A 19225-nucleotide genomic window follows, 5' to 3' on the forward strand; every position below is an offset into this window, starting at 1 on the left:
CTTGGCAGCACCAGACGGGCCACCGCTAAGGCAAGGACGCAACCGCTGCGGATCTATCACGTAAACGAACGGCCACTTCGTCGCAGAGCGATGCAAGAATACATCAAACTCAAGCACAACAGCAGGTCACTGCTGCAGGTGTTCTTCCCACAGACCCTCTGCTCATACAGAACAATGGTTTGGCAAGCTACAGTCTCTATGATTTTTGTTTTTCTCTTTTTGTGAGCTTTCCGAAGATTTCGTTCAGCTGAGAGAATTAAGTAGAGGTGATGTGACTATGAAACAATAAACAAAAGAAAGCGAGAGCATTGTGGGCACATGCTGTCATCCTCAACTCTGACAAACACCTTGAACAACCAGCATGTATCTCAAATGCTGAAGGAAATGTGCAATACAAGCCTTTCCAAATGATCAAAACCTAAAACAGAATTGTTCTACTTGTTCTACTTTTTACATTTCAAACATGTGAAACACTGAGCATGATGGGATTTGCATGACTGAGGGTGTAGAAGGTCTGGAAACCCATAATGTAGTAGAACTATCAGCTTGAATCCACTTTATTATGTAACAGTAGAGTTAAAGCTGTAATGATTGTGTTTTTGACCACTTGGGGGCAGTCACACAACCTATACTGACCATGACAAATCATGTTTACCATTATCACTCATTATCACAAAGGAATTTATTTTAAGGAATTTTTTTTCAGCACATGTTTTTCTCATGAAGAAGCATCTTAAATAAACATCTCAGAAAAATAAGAATACTGTGAAAACATTATCACTGTTTACCCATTATTTCAGGAAGTGAAAAGTTAATATTTTCAAGACTCATTAAGTTTTAAGCATTTTTTTAAATTAAAATTTTGATAATTATGGGCTCAATTTATTAGAATATTTCATTTCAACTTTGAGTAAATTAGTATTTAAACTGTATAAATACCATGTATCTCTTGGCCACCTTACATACAGTACATGAGGAAGACTGCTGACTTCACAGTTGCCCAGATGACAATCACTGACACCCACCACAACAAGGGTAAACGCAGAAGGTCGTTGCTGAAAAGGCTGGCTGTTCACAGATTAATGCGTCAAACCGTATTAATGGTCAAGAGAAGTCGATTCAAGAACTTGGGAGAACTTCACAAGAGCCATCACTTGCAAAAGTCTTCAGGAAAGTGGATACAGCTGTCACATTCCTGAGAGCAAACCTGAACCAGAGACAACATCAGAAGCCTCTTACTTGGACTGAGAACAAAAAGAGCTGGACTGTTGCTCTCAGGTCCAAAGTCCTCTTTTCAGATGAAATCACATTTTGCATTTTATTTGGAAATGAAGGTTTCTTAGGTCTGAAAGAGGAGAGAAGAGGTAGAGAAGCAAATGTCTCTGAAGTTCAGCATGATGTTGCTGCAGACTGTGATGATTTGGGGCGTCACATTGGACCGTTGTGTTTTATCAAGATGTAGAAAATCTCTGCAGTATGAGCAAGTGGACGATGAGAAGCACATCATCTTAAAACAAAAACAAAAAGAGCTTGAAAATCTTAACTTTACATGCAGTGAGTATAGAATATATGAAGGTTTACCTTTTTACATTAAATTCTCGGATGTGCACTTGTACAGTTACAGAACTCTATAATAAAATAGACCGCAGTGGGTATGGCTTGTATGGAGCACCTACCTGCACTCGTCTTGAAGAGAACAAAACAAAAAGAGTAAATGTCCCCTCTTATCCAACAGTGAAAACACATCAGCACCTTCTTAAGAGATTATTTTTGCACCTTTACAACTTATTCTGACGTTTTAAGTCCTCTTAATTTTGTAATTTTATTAATCTAAACATCTGTTAGCCTGTGTGGTTAAGGAAAGATAATATAAACCTCGAGTGCACACACATTCAGCTAAAAACAGGACGGGATCCCTGATATTTCTGCAAACACAGCCCTTGTGGTCCCTCAGTTAGCCTCTCGGCCTCTCAGCTGGCTGATAAACTTCCCGTGACGCCTCGTATGATTAATGACGGTTAACCGAACTGAATTAAGGTTAAGAAAGACGTGGCTGCGGTAGGAGGGGCGGTCAGAGGGGAGGGAGGGGGCAGAGCTGGGTTGAAGGTAGCAAGTGCGGTAAATAACTTCTTTAGAGGAAATATACGACGGCCCCTCCTTTGCGCCCTCGCCGCCATGCCAAGTAATTACTCGCCCCGGCCTCCTGTAATAATTCCTATTACAAGCAGAACGGAAGAGTCGGTAACTCAGCACGCAGGACAAGGTGAAGGCAAGGCCACGGAGCAGCGGATCAATATTTCATTTACTCACCCCGCTTCACCATCGCGGCCCTGGATCAAATTCACGAACACGGGCTGACGTAGGGAGAGAACAGGCGAAGGAGGGAAGGAAGAAGAAAAGAAAAGAAACAAGGTCCACTGAGAACAACGACACAAGGCCTCTAATTTCCTCTGGGTTTTGGGGCGGTGGGGGGAAGCAAGCACGGGCTCTGATGAGAATGCTTGCGGAGGTCAGGTGTGCGCATGTGAGCGTGAGTGCACAAATAGTATAGAGATGGTCCCACAAGCGTGCCAATCAAACACAATGATCGGAGAAAAGAAAAGGAGGAAACAGTGTTGTCCTTGTGCTTGAATTTCTAAGGCAATTCCTTCTTTTTTCTTTTTGTCCTCTCATATGAAACAGGTTGTATTTCCAACTATTTCCAAACATCTAACCTTATAATATTGAAAATATGTTTTTTTCTAAAGCAATCAAAATGCTGTAGATGTTCATCTTTTCTTCCCAACTCCTTATCTAGGTAGATATCCAAGACATCCACTCCAAGTGTTTTCATCATGCCGCTTGCTCCAGACTTCAGTTTAGACTCACTGAAGCAGAGTGTGTGTTTGATACTCCTGGATCAGCCGTTTGCTCTGCGCTGATTGTACCGAATCAAGGGTCATTGCAGTGGCAAGCAGTGCCTCAGTCAGATTAACCTGCTTTTAAGGTGTGCGTTCCACACCTGAAGCCTTCCTGAAAAAAAATAAATCAAAGCCAACTCTTTTTTTCTTTGCATTTACTGGAATAATCAATATTTTTGTATTAACCCTTTTCACCTTACACATATCTGTAGCAGGACAAGCCACATCTATTTAGACCGTTTAGACATCTGCCAAGTGTGGCATATTTAGTGAAGATATCTGATTGGAAGTGGGAGTGTCCTGCTTTATTTCTCTTTCTGCATTAAATCTGGGGTTGTGATTGACGGCTGGTTTATTCGTAACTAAATTATGTGAATAATGTTTTTACTCACTCTCCAATTAGGAGTTTCCATGAGATTTTTAGTGTTTCAAATTCCCTTTCAACCCCAAGCTTTCTTGTATTTAAAAACCTCCTAATTGATGCCATATGAAAGTTGTTTGCAGTTTTGAATCCACATACTTTTATCTATGTTACTATTTTTTACCTAAAAACCTCAAAGTGCTTTATTATCTTTTGGGTTGCTAGCAAGCACCAATAAAATGAGTGGTTCAGATTGTAAGTGACTAAGTTGGTCATTTTTTCACCTAATGATCAAGAGGGATATACTACAAATGAAGTTCAACAAGGAAATTTCAACACAGTCCGAGAACACGAGCATCCCAATGGTGGTCATCAAAATCATCTTTCTCTGGTAAGTCGGGTTTTCTGCTTCAGGCTCTGTGTGAGCTCACATGAAAAAAGGAGGTGGTGCAGCCCTAACTATGTGTTTTAACAAAAAAGGAAAATTTTAAAGTTTGAAAGTAGATACAGTCTGTCTTCCAACTCCAAACTGGGAACTGGTCCCATAAAAGAGGCGTCTGACAACTGAAGGATCTGCCTCCCATTCAAAATCAATTCCAATAATTTTCATTTTATTGATTGAGTCTGTGTTCTTGGTCCTAAATAGCCCAATCAGTTTCCTAATCTGTGTTCTACAATATAATCGATTATTAGCAACATATTAGAATCAAGTCTGAAATCATTTGTGCTTTTTTTGCATCAGCAACTTAATGCATGCAATGCATTACCACATTTGTACTATTGTGACTTTACAGCTGGACTTCATCATACGGTAGTGCGTTTCTTGCTCCCAACCAGGTACTGTGTTCAGCATAATTTCTTTATGCATGCTCAATTATCCAGGTAAGTAAGTCCCAAGAGGTTGATTCTGTTCATCTGGACGTAGAAGTCACTTGGATGAGTGACGAAACGTTTCTATCACTGAAAACGCTACATTGAGATGAACGGAATCAACCTTTTGGGAGCATAAGTTACAGCGTGGTGATTTAGTCAGGTAAAAAGAGAGCCACTTTTGTGAAACAGAAAACTCTCAGTGTCGGCTCAGAAAAGCTCCCAAACCCATTAATCTTCAGATTATTTTCTCAGGAGCTAGCGGAGAACAAAGCAAACCCTAAAAGGAGAGTGAACACTGGACTTATCTGGCTCGCCTAAACTGCAAACACTCTGAGAGGCTGGTATACAGTCAGTAGTAAAATTTTAAATTCAAACTACTTCATAATTATTATATTAAGTGTCAAAAAGACTGACTCTAGTTGGTGAGCTGAACAGTATTACTGTTGTGGGTAAGAGTCCAACATATGATATCAGGAATTTGTGAAATGTGGGTGTTCAGGTCTAAATGCTAATCAGAGGGTTTGAAAAAAGAAAAACAAGAAGTAAAAAGACTCCAAAGCCAGAAACCATTACATAACCACACCAAATTTATCATCTATTTGCAAGCAAAACACCACTGGATGTTCACCAAAGGAAATTTTAATTAAAGTCTTGCCCAAATATTTATCTCTGAGATTTCCAGCTTCCTATCTGTGTGTGCAGACGCAAGAAGAATTTAATGAGAAAATACTGTGTAATGCGTTTTGCAGTTTGGGTTGAACTAATGCTTTTAGTCCCCCGAAAAATAAGGACACAAAAACATTGTTGATTCTGGTGTTTGTTTCTGCATGTGGGTGTGACAGAAAACAAATCAGAACTGCACTTTGTGCCCTGCAGTGTGACCACCGTGGCGTAAAAATATTCCAGGCCGACTCGCTCCTTCTACCAAATCAAAGCAACTCGTCGTCTGCTGCAAAGCTGACGGGGGTTTGGATCAATAAGTGAGAACACTCCTGACTTCCCTGGTCTTCTCTCGCAATCGTTTCAACCCAGTCCGAACTGCAAAGGTCAGATTACCTGAAGAGAGGACAGGAGAAGAGAGGGCCAGCTCATGCATTAAAGACTGAAGGGAGTTATGGGCTTTCGGGAGAAGGAGGTAGAGGAGTGAGTTTAATAAATAACAAATTCCCCTCAGCTCCACAGAGCCTTGCTTTGTGTTTAATTGCACTATATTGATTTTTCTCTCTCTTTTTCTTTTCGTTCCTGGGTCGGGCATTGCTCTCATTTTGGAACAATCAGGTGGCCAAGGTGGTCCTCAGAGTCGAATGTCATTTGTTCTCCACCTCCTCCTTTTTCACTCTTCTGTTCTCCTCCTCCTTTTCCTCCTCTGTCTACCTCTCAGCATCCTCGTGATTTCTTTGTGCCTCACTTTCAAGGTAATCTCAGAGCACTTTCTGGCTTTTTTCTGAGGTATTTTGATTGCATCAACAGGCATAAGAGGTCTTTTCACCCACAGGCATTTTGTATTCCTCATACTTGTGAAAATGGACGGAAAAGCGAACAAATAAGGGGCTGACTACAGGAGCTAAAAATCTAAGAGCACATGTGAGTTGTGCTCTATGAAAAGGGAACATCCTGCTGTTCTTTACAAAAAGCAAGCCCCATTAAAATAGGAACTCGAACCTTTATCGCATGTGAGTCACTCAAAATTCGGCCACAAAGAGAGCAGTCTTTAATTACATCTTTTACAATACTTGAGGTCAGGTTTTTCACGTATTTATTATCATAATTTATTTGTCCTTTCTTTTCTTCAGCATCATTGCTCATGTTAATCAAAGTGTCAGAAAGTTTGAAAAATACTTAGGAGGTGACACATTGCTTAGTGGGAGCACCATACACAAAATAACATGAAAATCCATCATCAAAAATAATAAAACTCAGTGGTTCTAACGGTGTGTCAGCAGCCCTAACCTTTAAATAAGAGTGTGTGGGAAATTATGTGTTTCCAGCTGACAGGGGGGTGCAAGTTAAATGCCATGAATAAAACTACAGTAGCCCAACCTCTGGTCTGATGAATCAGGTAGAAAATCACACGTGTCAACAGTGCCATCACACAGCCCAAAGCCTTGTCCGTGGACAGAGGTGTATATTTTCATCTAAAAGGAAAGCAATTTGCAGAGATCCTCCCCTTTAAAAGCTGACTTGACATTTCCTGCCATTATGAGCACAATGCGCTCTATTATGAAATGAATGGCAATTAAGCACATAAGAAAATGTCAGATGAATTAGACGAACCTGGTGACACGAGGTCACCGTCACCCACTTCGATCCTCCTCTACCCAGCAGCATCGCACCCCCTCATCTCCTCAGACAACCTGATCGGGGGAAGTTCTTTTAGGTGCACAATAAACTTTTATGGCTCGCTCCCAAGAGACAAAGACAGAGGCAACAGATCCAGCACTCAGTGTTCCTTTTAACCACCTCAGCATCGCAGTTTGAGTGCTTTGCTTACAAGTGGCTCTAATATGCATTTCCTTTTTTTTCTGTCATATATATATATATATATATATATATATATGCACTGATCAAGTATGATATTATGAGCACTGACAGCGGAGGTGAATAACACATTATCTCTTCATCATGGCACATGTTAGTGGGTGGGATATGTTAAGGAGCAAGTGAACATTTTGTCATCAAAGTTGATTCATTAGCAGGATGAAAAGTGTAGGGATTTGAGAGAGTCTGACAAGGACTAAATTGTGATTGGGTCAAAGCATCTCCAAAACTAACAGACTTTTGGGGTGTGCCCGGTCCACAGTGGTCAGTATCTAACAAAAGTGGTACAAGGAAGGAACAGTGCGGACCAGTGACAGGGTCATGATGCCTGTGAGGAGTAAGGACTGGCCGATGTTATCCAATCAAACAGATGAGCTACTGTGGCTAGACTGCTCAAACAGTAAATGCTGGTTCTGATAGAAAGGTGTCAGAATGCACATATGTCATAGTTTGTTACGTATGGGGCTGCTGCATAACCACAGACCAGTCTGGGTGCCCATAATGACCCCTGTTCACAGCACAAAAAGCCAAACAAAGGGCACATATCAGAACTGGACCATGGAACAATTGAAAGGGGTGGCGTAGTCTGATTATGTTTTCTTTAACATCACGTGGATGGAGGCAGTGTGACGCTTTGAGCAACCGAGCAACTGGGAAACCTTGGGTCCTGTCATGCACGTTGATGCACGGAACCAAAGCATTGTTGGAGACCATGTATACCCTTTCATGGAAAGGCTATTCCCTGATGGCTGTGGCCTTTTTCATCAGTTTATGTGCTGTGCCTCTAAACAAAAATGGTTTAGGAATGGAACAACGAGTTTGAGGTGTTGACTTGGCCTCCAAATTTCCCTGATCTCAATCGAATCTGTGGGAGATTTTGGAGAAACAAGTCAGATCCATGGAGGCCCCACCCCACAACTTACAGGACTTAAAGAATCTGTTACTAACTTAGTGGTGGCTATCTTGGTGCCAGAGACAACAGTACACCTTCAGCGGTCTAGTGGAGTCTATGCCTCGATGGATCAGGGCTGTTTTGGCAGCAAAAGGGGGACCAGCATAATATTAAGCAGGTGGTCATAATGTTATGCTTGATCTGTGTATATACACTGTTACAGTAGTGGATGCTGATATTAAATACGAGGGGCAGCCAATCAAAGTTGGCTTAACAGCAAGGAAGGGAGCTTGCTAATTTTAGATTAATTTTAGTGTATTAGTTGTGTATTAGTTGAAGGCAGGGGTGTTTTTAGCCCATTTTGGGGGGTGCTTCAGCACCCCCAAAACTGAATCAAAGCATTCCCAAAGATTTCTTGCTTTTTTTTTTACAATATTCTGGTGCCCTTTGTGCCAGAGCAATGGTGGCTGAGACGCAGCGGAGCGGAGGTGGAAGTGCCTGGCTTAAAACAGGACATGTTAGCTGCATTTAACCTTCAGTTACTCTTTATATAGTTAGGTAGGAGTCAGGCCATGTTTCTTTTTAACTAAAAATGTTTGCTACCCTACAATCCGTCCTACTCTGTAGTAAAATCAGCGACATTTGACCGTCCTGTTGCTCCCATTGAAATGTATACAGCCTATTTAAAATCTAAAACTTAAAATTGTCCGTAGCCTGCTGTTGTTGCCACTGTCCTGTTTGAAATGGAATGAGAGAAGCTGGTACTTTTGTCATATGTGCTTGTGCCAATATTGAACCCAGGAGCAACATTCAGGTAAAAGTGTAAGAACAAATGATCTGTCAATAAAGGATAATGTTGGATCAGTGTTTCAATATTAATATCTTTTATTAGATGTACATGTGGTTGGGTTATTTGCCTTTTGGTTGAAAGTACACTGAGAGAGGACTTTTTTTTACTAGTGATCTTACTAATATGTTTTTTTCACATTAATGTAATTTTTTCATCTAATTAAATACAACCTATTTGTGTATGATTGTCAGTCCAAAGGGGGAGAGAGGTATAGGGGGAATGTGAGGAGAGAGTACAAGGTCAGGAAGAACCAGGTATGAAAACAGACAGGGAACAGTGACAGGCAAAACAAAAACCGTTTAACTGCTTGAGAGAGTTGACCACCAAAAAGTGATAGACAGATTTGCCAAGCTCAAGGTGAGGTGACATAGTTTAAAATAAAGTAAAAAATCTGGAGCGCCATATTAGTATCTGCAGTAAAGATATTTTCATACATTGTACCATAGGCAAAGTTGCCTCCATTTTTATATATTTTTTTATCAATATTTTGTACATTTGTACATTTCAAGGACTCTATTTTTGGAGTGTATTTTTATGTATCTGTATTATATTATACATACACTTTAAAAGTGAATCTCTGTCCAAAAAATGCACTCAGTTTACTTTTTACTCACTATGAGCATCATTCATTATTCTCCCGCAGTAATTAAGGTTAGGATATGTATTTTTTTATTCCAATCCATTCTTCTTTTGCAGCATTTAAATAACCTTTATCAGATTTGATGGTTTTGTTACAGACTTTTAAAAAAGTGTTTTGCTTTTCTTTCACAAATATGGGGATTAAATTCTGTTAAAATGTACAAAACAGTGATGTCATGTTTTGAGACGAGGACCCAGGCACAGAGAGACTTGATGAATTTAAGAATCTTATGATTTAATAAAGAAATTTACAGACTTGCACAGAGATGGTAAAATTATGATGACTGATACGGAGATGAAGACAACAGTCGATGAGGACAGGGAAGAACAGGGGTTTAAATGCACCAAGGAGACAGTCAGAGAGAACTCGGGACAACTGGAGACATTTAAGGATGCAGGGACTGACAGAGACAGGGAAGACGTCTCATCGTGACGAGTAAAGTTTATCTTGCCTGGCTGGGCAGCTCTCTGGGTGCTCAGCACCCCCAAAGCTCTGATCCTAGAATCGCCCCTGGTTGAAGGTCTACGGTGTTAGAGGAATCATACAAAGCTCTCCTAGCTTGACATTACAATACTGAAAATAAGCACAAGGTCAGCTTCAAGCAAAAATACAGAAACTAAACCTAATCATTTTACTGACATGTTTATCAGTCAGTGTTGCTGAAGGTTTCAACAAAAAGCTATTTGTCAGTCTTTCTGCCCTCAGGTGGGAATATGTCTCAAGAATTAACATTCAAAAATATCAAACAACATCCTTAATGTTTTTTTTAAGGTTCTTATTTAAGCCTGCTGTATTTTGGTGAAAGTAAAAACCTCTGAGATGTATCGCACAACCTGGTCATTAAAAGCTTCAAAGCCCATATGTAGAAATATAAAGATACAAGCAGCAACGCTTCTGTGAACTCAAGGTGAATTATTACTGAGATGAAACCTCAAGCATTTGACTGTTTCTGTCCTTACAGTGACTCAAAACCTGTGTTGTCCCCAAAATTTGAAACTGAACAACTGGTTCCCTGCTTTCATTTTCTCTCTCGGAATCTACTGGAACTGAGAGGGAAAATCACATTGACATGGATGTCCCTCTGCCGCTGTTATTACTGGATAAAGTTTTCTAGCCTTAGCAACAGTAACCACGTTGAGCGGAGAAGTGTGGAATGTCATTTGATTGTACAGGAGAGATTCACTGCTGTTCGTCTGCTCAGACGGTCGTTCCACTCTATGTCTAAAGAAGATTCCTTTGTTAAGCAGTCATTTTGGCCACCTTGAGAGAAGCAAGATAATGTGACAAATACTTGTAAATGAATGATGGATGTATGTCATGTTACAGCATGACAACTGCTCTAACAAAAGCACAGACAGAGTGTTAATCTCTGCAAGTAGTGCACATTTTTTGAAATTTATCTTAATAACTGAAAATATGACCATGTGAACAAAATGAAAACTAAATCTCTCAAATTAAATAAAAGCAGCATCGCTATTAAACGCAGTGTTTCCTCTGTTTAATGTGTTAGCATGTTAAGCATTGCATAGTATAATTAAGATGGCAAAAAAATGAGCACAAGACAGAGGCAATTACATGCAAACTGTAGTGATAAATCAGCAAAAATTGTCTTTTGCAAATATGTTGCTGTATACAAACACAGAAATATACACTTCTTACATCCAGAGTCAATCCAAAACCTCAAAAGAAAGAACAAAAATATAAAAATTCCTCCACAAATAGTGATTTAGTTGCTACAGGAAGGTGATTTAACTGCAAAATTACTTCCAGTTAAATCAGTAACCTTGTTTTCATGTGGAAATATAACTTAAAGCAACCAGTTAAAACCAGCTGCTACTGAAGGGTTGCACTCATTGGTGGAGATTTACTCAGACTGATTTTAACATGTTGGCGTTTTGTCTGTGTTAATAAATCAAACGATAATTATTTAGAATACATTTCCTGTCTGCAGTCAGCTTGAGGCAGATCATAATTGTTTGGAGACAAGTTGCTTCCTATTAACATGTCACCTGAAGTGGTTGCCCAGAGACTGAGGGTGTTACATGCTCACTGAAGCATATCACCGGAAGTACTGCCTACAAGTTCTGTCCATAAAAAATATGAACAGAATCAGTGACTGGCGGAGTGCAACTCCTTGCAAACGGTTGTATAAGGATCGAAGGGCTCGTACCAATGGACCAGACACCTCATACTGCCGAAGCGCTTCACACAGAGCACTCTCAGGGACATGGTCAAATGCCTTCTGCTTGGACAGAGGGACTCTCCTTTCCAGCAAGCACCCTGACGTAGACATTCCCAGGACGTGATTCCGCTATAGTTGGAGCACGCACTCTAGTCCCTCTTCTTGAAGATGGGAAAAAATCTCCTGGCTCTGCCAGTCCAGAGGAACTCCATCCAGGAGACTGGTTCCAGCGCCCAAGCCATTTGCTGAGGTTAGCCCGACTATATCTAGCCGGTATTTCTCAACCTCACGCACTAGCTCAGGCTCCTTTCCCACCAGAGAGGTGATTCCAACTTCCAATCAGTAGTCTTGGTCAGTCCGCCAGGATCTCAGCCCCTAGCTGCCGCCAGCAGATATTACACTCGACCGCCACTGCCCCTTCTGTGGGTGGTGGGCTTACAGGAGGGTGGGCCCATGTTCTTTTTTAGGGCCGTGTCTGGCCAGGCTCCATGGACTAAGGACAGGCCACCACCAGGTGCCCGTCCTCGGGCACCCTCCCTGGGGCTGGTTCCAGGTCGGGGCGTTTAACTCACAGGATGACATGCAAGGAAAAATACAGGGAGACCCACAGAGGAAACACAGGGTGACTCAGAGAGACAACACAGGCAGACCAGCAACAAGCAGAAGAAAACACAGGGTTTATATACACACAGGAGCAATCAGGGAATGGGAGACAGGAGGGAAACACAGCTGGGAGAAATCAGAGCTGATGAGACAAGGGGAAGCAAAACCAGCAGTGTTGGGAAGGTTACTTTTAAAATGTATTCCACTACAGATTACAGAATACATGCCCCAAAATGTATTTTGTAACGTATTCTGTTACTCAATGAGAGTAACATATTCTGAATACTTTGATTACTTAATATATTATCATGCTTTTTACAACTACATAAATGTACTATTGCTATGTGATTTATTACTATTACTGAAGGTCCGCGACTCCAAATCGTAGTAAAGTAGTGATGGGATTTCCGGCTCTTTCGGTTCGGCTCACTAAAAAGAGCCGGCTCTTTCGGCTCCGAACCGGCTCTTCAGGTTGTTTTGTTGCTTTAATTGATTTATTATTAACAATAATATAAAATTATGCACAAAAGGAATTACTAATGTAAAAAAAAAAGTGGTTTTATTTATATATGTTTATATATAAATATATGCGGTGGCCCCTAGAGACAAAACACGTACAAACTCCAAAAAGCACGTACAAACTCCAAAACACATTTCTAGCATGAACTGAACTTCCAAAACAGAGCTACCTAGATCACTTAAATTACACAATTGAAAGCATGAAAGCATATGTGTATTGTTTGTGTATTTATACACTATCATTCATATATACACAAATTAAAAAAAAAAAAAAGTTCATTTACCTGTTATTACCACACACCAAATCCGGTCGTTGGTACTTGCTGGCTTTTTTAGCCACTAGGTAACAAAAGTTCAACATTGCCCTAGCATCCTGGAGCACTTCTGTTGTCTTTTGTACGTGTTTTGGAGTTTGTATGTGCTTCGGAGTTTGTATGCGTTTTTTACATGTTTTGGAGTTCGTACGTGTTTTTACGTGTTTTGGAGTTTGTACGTGCTTCAGGGTTTGTATGTGCTTCAGGGTTCGTACGTGATTTGAAGTTTGTATGTGCTTTGTCTGTAGGGGCCACCATAAATATACTTTTATTTATTCACTCCACATAAAATGTAATAAATAAATTTCGCAAAACTTTTGCGAGATCTCGCAAAACAAACTCGGGATCTCGCAAAACTTTTGCGAGATCTCGCAAAAGTTTTAGCCGCATTCTTCGGACGCCGGCTCGAAGCCGACCGGGAGGTCGAGGCACGATGTGCCGGGAAAGCGGTGTTCCTCCCGGCTGTAGTAGGTCTCGAGCTAACGGGAAGAATGCAGCTAAAACTTTTGCGAGATCTCACAAAAGTTTTGCGAGATCTCGCCAGAGATCTTTGCCAAGATCTTTGCCTCAGGGCTCTTCCACTCCAAGCTGGAGGAGAAAAATAAGAACATTGTTTCTGCCCTGGAGAGCCTGCTGCCTCATCAGAAAACTACTGATCATTAGGGTCCAATGTCTCCAAATTTAACACAGCTGTGCTGTTTTCAAAACTAATTTATAAATTTGAAATTTCACGAATTCTCGTGTCTGAGGCGGCATGCTCTCCAGAGCATGAACAAGGCTGAGGAGAAAATATTCTGTTGGAGACGGGCGTGGCCTCTTTAGGGACTCCAGGATGGCCAGCTCCACCGCTGATGGACCGTCCTGGGACCCATCCCTCGCCCGCCTTCGAGCTGTCCTCCTCTGTGGGCCTGTAAAACACAGCACAAAACAACACAAAGTAATGAGAAGGCTGCTACTAGATTTTCATTTTCAAAATTGAAAAAAACCAGGATATGAACAGATTGGTTGTAGATTTTTAGTAAAGGTGATCACAAGGGGATTCAAGCAAGTAAAAAGCTATCAGTGCTTGATGTTCATACCTGTGGGTGCAGCAGCAGGAGCTGAGGGACCAGGGACCAGTGTTGCCAACTTACCGACTTTGTCGCTATATTTAGCGAGTTTTCAGACCCCTTAGCACAAAGACGCGAAAGCGCGTATCGCTTTTGTTTGGTTGTCGCGGCGCGATTTGATGCTGGAGTTCAGATTTTTCCAACTCAAGCGGTAGACGCGTAACGCGCGTATGCACAAAATGCAACACAAAGACTCACGCGCGTGGTTTTTTTCGCGAGTCAAACGCTCCAAACGTGCTAGACTGACGCGCGTTTCAGGCGTTTTGGTGTTTTCGCGACACAAATCTGCTCCCAAATTTTCGTGGGAGCCGCAAGCCGCAATCGCGGGTTATCGCACTTTTCCATTGACTTTACATGCGAACCTGACGCTCTGGCCGCCTCTATCGCGTTCGGTGTAAACACACCGTAAGAGCCATTTCATTCGTAACCGACCCATCACTATAGTAAAGGGACCTCTGACTAATATGACGGGTTCTGTGTCAGGCTTGTAGCCGAAAAATAGCTTTACTTTGTTGTCTGGGTCAACTTTGCTTGCGAGAGACAGAGAGAGGCGTTGAAAGACTGCTCCAACGGAACTTATTGTTTCGGAGGAAAACACAAACACAGTGTACAGGCGAGTCTTAATAGCTTACTTAAAACTGGGCTCGTCAGGCACTCTTCTTGGCTGCAGTGGTTATTATTGGTTATATTTACATGCTTCCAGCTCCCGTTTCTGCTCGGTGACAACTCGTACCTTTCCACTCCCCTTTTTCTCCCTCCTCGCGCTCACATTCACATAACGGGTATGGCAGTCCATTCTCCCTGCAGCATGGACTACACTGCCCATGAGGCTACATTCTTTAGGGCTATGCCTGTAGCATCCTGCCTATTAGCTTAGCACAACAACAACAACAAAAAGGCGCTCTCTCTCCCAGGAAACACACAGTCGCAGAGAGAGAGCGTCACCATGGCAACCATAACGCTGCCGCCTGGAACAACAGAACGTAGCTGTCAAACAAAACCCAAACAGTCCTGACCCGCCACAATATGAAACAGGAAAGTACCGCAGTGTGATCCATTTATTTCAACAAAGTAACTGTATTCTAAATACCACCTTTTTAAACGGTAACTATAACGGAATACAGTTACTCATATTTTGTATTTTAAATACGTAACAGCGGTACATGTATTCCGTTACTCCCCAACACTTAAAACCAGACACACTACACACAGGACAGGGACTATCAAAGTAAAACAGGATATGCAACAGGTGTGCACAGACATGAGCTTAACACAAGACATCACACATGGCAACGGGGAGGGAACACATGGGCAACAAAACAGAGGAAGCACGGAACCAAAACCCTAAGAACTAAAAAGTCTAAACCCAAATACATAGGCAGAATACACTAGAACACAAGATCATAATAATAAACAGGGGTGTATAAAAGTGGTTCGCAGGTGCGCATGCAAAAGACGCGCACCAGATAAGAAGTTGTAACGCGCGTTTGCGTGGAGGTGAGCTGGCTTCAAACAAATGGCAAACAGCATATTCTGCACCACATCTCTGTGCGTTCATCATTTGTTTGAAGCCAGCTCACCTCCTGCAACCACTTTTCCGAGAATACACGCTTGTTTTTTATCTGACATTTCTTTGGAGGTGGAGGATCACCAAAGTAATTGCTTAAAGGAGCTTGAGTTCTAAACACATGTCTGTCTTCCTTAAGAAAATCTTATATACGCATGATAATAAACTCAAAACGCTGGGTCAAATGACCCAGGACCATGACACTAGGTCTTTCACTCGTAGAAGTTTTTGAATCGCTCTTTGTCTGGTCACTAACCCAGACAAATTTGCCATGGAAAGCCCCTGACAACATAGCCCCTGGGAACCCTGTGACACACAAACCCCTCCACCATGGTAAAGTAGTGATTCACGGGTGGAACACCCGAAAATACCGTAGTTAAAGTATTAAGTTATTAAAGTAAAGGATTTTATTAGCTATTGCCAAAATAGACAGAAAGATGGCCAAACATCTGCTGACAATAAAATCCTGAGAGTACTGGACCAATAAAAAAAGTTTAAGCTCTCCAAAGTTCCTGGATTTTAGGAGTGCACTTCTTTCTAATGAGGGGCTTTTTAGAGGAGGATAACAATTTCTTGAAAATAAATTTACACTGTGAATTCCTCTGAAGGTTTCTAGGCAGTGATGAATTAAACACTGTTCATTTATGTACAGTGTTTAATGTATTCCTAGTAGGCACTGTAGTTAGGCTCTGTTGCAATCTTTACTGGTTAGATCTTGATGAAGATTCACACCAGAAATATATTCAGTCATCTTTTTCCAGTTAAAGTGGCTACAGTTGGAACAGTAAGTCAGAGAGGAACAGTAAAGAAAACCAAAAACATTCATGCTCTGTTGCTACTCCTAAAAATAGACAATGCCTTGATCTGTGGATCCTTACCTCATACTAACACAAAATCATCAGCGACAGATTTCCAATGCAATCTCTCCCCAAGGTCCTGCCTCTTTAATTATCCAAACAGGTCAGAGGTCACAGACACTTATCATGTGGCAAGAGGTCAAAGGGCAGCCAGCAGGGTCACAAAGGTCAAGACAATAGTAGGGGCATGAGGAGAATCTGGCAGCAGATCCTGCTGCTTACTAACCAGAGGTGATTAGTGCTGGCCTTTAGGGAGTTGATCACTAGCTGCAGCCGGGCTTCCAATGCCTGATGGGTAATTTAAAGCAAGAGGAGACTGCATCTGTTTGGCAAACTGAAATGTTGATGGCTGCAAGGAATATATTTACCTTCCCGAGCAAACTGTTTAAAACTATGTGTGCTTTAATGGCAATGCCCTGCCATATATGGAAGAAAATCTAATTAAAAAAATAACACAATAAAATAAAAGTAATCAGTCATGAAATATATAACACATACAGTGCTTTACAAAATTATTAGATCACTTGCCATAAAACAAGAAAACACTAATATTTTAGAAATGTGTCAAAACTGTGTTTAAAACCCAAAATGACTAAATTACTGGCTTACCTGTGGTTTCTAGGATATTAAAGGTAGAATGGGAGGCAGAGCTCTGTGGAACCAGCTCCCAGTTTGGATTAAGGACACAGGCACCCTCTCTACTCTTAAGATTATTCTTTATAAGATTATAGTTAGGGCTGGATCAGGTGACCTTGAATCCTCCCTTAATTACACTACAATAGGCCTTGGCTGCTGAGTAGGGGTGCAACAATACTCGTATCGATATTGAACCGTTCGATACAGTGCTTTCGGTTCGGTATGCATATGTATCGAACAATACAAATTTTTTTATTTATTTTATCAACTTTTCTTCTGATGATGCTGTCTGTGTTGAATGCTCAGTGGATCTGCGCTCGACTACTCCACCTAGGCTGCACTTTTGAGTGCAGATCCACTGAGCGCAGCGCAAGCTAGCAAGACAGAAGTTAAGCTCGTTGCAACATGGCAACTGCCTCAACGCTACCTGAAAATGAACCTCCCCCACCCTCATTCAGATCTGGCGTTTGGAAATATCTTGTTTTTCATGTGAAGCATGACCCTGATGGTAAGCATGTCATGGACAAAAGTAAAACAGTATGTCGGATGTGCCACGCAATGCTCAATTGATGGGAACTAGTGCGTTAGCGCAGTTAGCTCGTTAACATGTTGACGCCGTCCAGCCCCACACACGGGGCGATCCGCGGTAACTCGTTAACGGAGATTTGCCACGTTATGGCGTTAATGTCATTTTAACAAGATTAACGCTGACAGCACTAGTGGGAACACAATGAATATGACTGCACATTTACACTGACATCATCCTAGTGCAAAGACAAGTGGAAGCAGACAAAAACAACAAGCATGCAAATATATATTTATAATTTTAATAAATGACAAATTAAAAAGGCATGAACATTTTTTGTATCGAAAAAATATCGAACCGTGACACCAAAGTATCGAACCGAACTGTGAATTTTGTGTATCGTTGCACCCCTACTGCTGAGGGCTTCCCATGATGAACTGTTTCTTTTTCACTCACCTCTTGTCACTCTCTGTGTTTATACATCACTTTGGATTTAATCATTAGTAATTTCTAATTATTATTAATCTCTGGCTCTTCTCCACAGTCTGTCTTTTGTTCTCACTCACCCCAGTCAGTTGCAGAAGATAACCCTCCCTGAGCTTGGTTCTGCTGGAGCCTTTTTCCTGTTAAAAGGGAGTTTTTTCTTCCCACTGTCACCAAGTGGTTGGTGGGGGAGGTCATCTGACTGCTAGGGTTTTTTTTCTATATTACTGGGGGGCCTTTACTGCACAATATAAAGCACCTTCAGATGACTGTTGTTGTGAATTGGCACAATACAAATAAAACTGAATTGAATTATTATACTTCATAAATCTGAGCTGGCACTTTGCATTGCTCTGAGAATCACTTTCAACACTGAAACTTATTTTTCTGTTCAGGAATGCAAGTAGATAACTGTAATTTAAAAAAAAAAATTAAGTGTGCTTTAGCAATTTTTCTGCTATTTTGTAAAACAGTACATTTGAACGTTCATGTAACAGTAATTATATTTTAGCAGTAAAAAAAATAATTTCCATTAAACAGCTTGTGCATGCTGGTGGATTAACCATTACAGAAACATGAAAGTTGATTTCGCTAACTACCAGTGCTGTTAATTTAGGATAGCTGTGGCATAATCATTACATCAGGGGGTGGTTGTTAAGCACTGTGTATATATTGTATAATAATTTGCGATTAATTGTATAGTAAAGTCACAGTGTTGCACTGGTTAGCATTCAGAGCTTCATAAGAACATGATATAAGTTCTAACTAGAGGCTTGAGTATACCTTCCAAGTAAAAACACACTTTTACAAAACATTGTTGTAGTGCTATCTTAAATCTTTATGAAGGTACAGTGGAACTATTTTTAAATGATGCAATAACTAATTACATTTTCTGAAAAATTAACTGACATTTTATTTGGAGCTATTAATCAGTGACTGTGGAAACAGTGGAAGCTATAAAAGTGAATATGTATGTCCAGCCACTTTTGCCTCACACACGCTTTTAATTGACTTTTGCTGCAATTTAATTACCTTCGTTAACAACCTCTCTCAGTTTGAATTTACACCACCCACCTTCCCTTCCCAACTTAACCCCACCATATACTACAATACACTATACACACACACACACAGACACACAAAAACACATTGTACATAGTTGCACAATCACTGATCACTAACATGCAGTGATCAAAGCAGACAGGGACGACAGGTAGAAGCACACGAGCCAATTAGAGTCAAGCAACACAGGTTGACCTTGCTGAGCCACAGCTGATTGGTGGTGTCAGAGCTGTCAGTCATGTCACGAAACCTGTGACAGGAGAGAGACAAAGGAGCACGTGTGTGTGTGTGTGTGTGTGTGTGTGTGTGTGTG

The 19225-nt window shown here is 41.1% G+C and overlaps 1 long non-coding RNA gene across 1 annotated transcript; it reads right to left on the minus strand.

Annotated features, from left to right (window-relative positions):
- Nucleotides 1–1019: 1019 nt before the first annotated feature.
- Nucleotides 1020–2605, minus strand: LOC102295018. The gene is made up of 2 exons (XR_317015.2): nt 2311–2605; nt 1020–1507 (listed from the first exon to the last, which is right to left on the minus strand). It is a non-coding gene; the product is annotated as an uncharacterized LOC102295018 (long non-coding RNA).
- Between the last annotated feature and the right edge of the window lie 16620 nt (nt 2606–19225).

The sequence above is a fragment of the Haplochromis burtoni genome, unplaced genomic scaffold (assembly GCF_018398535.1).
Source record: "Haplochromis burtoni strain Fernald_Lab_line unplaced genomic scaffold, NCSU_Asbu1 Contig_330, whole genome shotgun sequence".
Classification (NCBI taxonomy): Eukaryota; Metazoa; Chordata; class Actinopteri; order Cichliformes; family Cichlidae; genus Haplochromis; species Haplochromis burtoni.